At 43.0% G+C, this 2000-nt stretch overlaps 1 pseudogene; it reads right to left on the bottom strand.

Moving 5' to 3' along the window:
* The window catches only part of LOC114611526, a 2395-nt pseudogene extending 1619 nt beyond the window's left edge, over window positions 1–776 (bottom strand).
* Window positions 777–2000: the final 1224 nt, after the last annotated feature.

The following is a 2000-nucleotide window of genomic DNA, read 5'->3' as shown; positions in this document are numbered from 1 at the left end:
CTGTATGTTAAAAATCCCACCACTTCTGAAATATTTTTTTTGGGGGGGTGGTATTTGATTGACTTGGGTACATTTTCTAATTTTCTTTTATTTTTGAGAATTTAATACATGATATATTACATCAAACTTCAGTTACTCTCCTTATGTTCCATCAATTTCCTCTCTCATCGTCTAACAGCTTATTGGGTTTGTTTTGTTTTTAAATTTCCCTATGCCATGTTGATTCTGCCCATATGTGTATGAGTGTACAGCCATCCACTGGAGCAGAGAAAATCTACACGTTGGCAGAGCCACAAAAACGAATGATTCTTCCTCCTCCAACAGATAAGCACTGCTATTAGCTCACAGGTTTGTGGTGGGACATGGAGTTAGGTTGTTCCACCTATGCAAAGACTTAGGCTATTTTGATCTTGTGCAGAGAACCAGAGTTACTAGGAGATGTTGACTGAGATACTCATATGTCCAGAAAGGAATTTTCCTTCCTATAGAGCAAGTCTTACATATAATCAACAAGGTTTTTTTAATTATTATTAATCATTTTATTTGTTTACATTTCAAATGATAACCCCCTTCCCAGTTTCCTCTCCACAACACTTCCATCCCATCGCCCTCTCTCCCCTCCCCTTTGCCTCTATGGGGATGCAACTCTACCAACTCACCCATTCCTGCCTCACCACTCCCTATGCTGAGGCATCAATCCCCCAGAGGACCAAGGGTCTCCAGTCCCTTTGATGTCAGACAAGGCTGTACTCTGCTACATATGTACCTGGAGCCATGATTCCCTCAATATATACTCTTTGGTTTGGTGGTTTAATCTCTGGAGTTCTGTGTGGTCCAGTTAGTTGATACAGTTCTTACTATGGGGTTGTAATCCCCTCCAGCTCCCTCAGTCCTTTCCCTAGCTCTTCTCTTGGATTCCCTGGGTTCATTGTGATGATTGGCTGTGAGTATCTGCATCTGTATTGGTCAGGTGTTGGCAAAACTTCTCAGGGAAAAGCCATATCAGGCTTTTGTCAGCAAGTGCTTCTTGGCATCAGAAGTAGTGTCTGAATTTGGTGTCTGCAGATGGGATGGACCCCTTGATGGGACAATCTCTCGATGGCATTTCTTTCAGTTTCTGTTCTATTTCTTGTTCTTTTTCTTCCTTTGGACAGGGACATTTCTGGGTTAACAATTTTGAGATGGGTGGTTGGCCCCATCCCTCAACTGGGGGTTATGCCTATCTACTAGAGGTGGTATCAACAGGCTCTCTCTCCCCTTTGTTGCATATTTTTACTAAAGTCATTCCCCATTGGTTCCTGGGAGCCTCTTGCTTCCCTAGCATGTGGGACTTTTCAGTGGCTACCCCCATATCTTAGTCAGGATTTCTATTCCTGCCCAAACATCATGACCAAGAAGCAAGTTGGGGAGGAAAGGGTTTATTCAGCTTACACATTCACATTGCTGTTCATCAATAAAAGAAGTCAGGACTGGAACTCACACAGGACAGGAAGAAGGAGCTGATGCAGAGGCCATTGAGAGATGTTACTGGCTTGCTTCCCCTGGCTTGCTCAGTTTGATTTCTTATAGAATCCAAGGTAAACCAAGGGTTGGTACCACCCACAATGGGCCCTTCTACTTTTGATCACTAATTGAGAAAATGTCTTACAGCTGGATCTCCTGAAGACATTTTTTCACCAGAAGCTCCTTTTTCTTTGACAACTCCAGCTTGTGTCAACTTGACACAAAACCACCCAGTACACCCTAGTTCCTCATCTCCCACTGCCACATATTTCTATTCAATTTCCTGACCCTCTGTACTTTTCTCTTGTTCCTTCCAATACATGTTCCTGCCCCCCTTTTCTGTCCCTCTCCTCTCTCCCTCCCAGGTCCTTCCTTCCCTCTACATTCTGTGATTATTTTATTCTCCCTTCTATGTAGGATTCAAGCATCCAAACTTTGGTCTTTCTTCTTCTTATGTTCTGTATAGTTTGTGTGTTGTAACAAGCTGGTAAAACCAC

The sequence above is a fragment of the Grammomys surdaster genome, unplaced genomic scaffold (assembly GCF_004785775.1).
Source record: "Grammomys surdaster isolate TR1022 unplaced genomic scaffold, NIH_TR_1.0 126115, whole genome shotgun sequence".
In the NCBI taxonomy this organism is placed as follows: Eukaryota; Metazoa; Chordata; class Mammalia; order Rodentia; family Muridae; genus Grammomys; species Grammomys surdaster.
The sequence above is the reverse complement of the archived record's forward strand: the minus strand, read 5'-3'. Positions and strand labels throughout refer to the sequence as shown.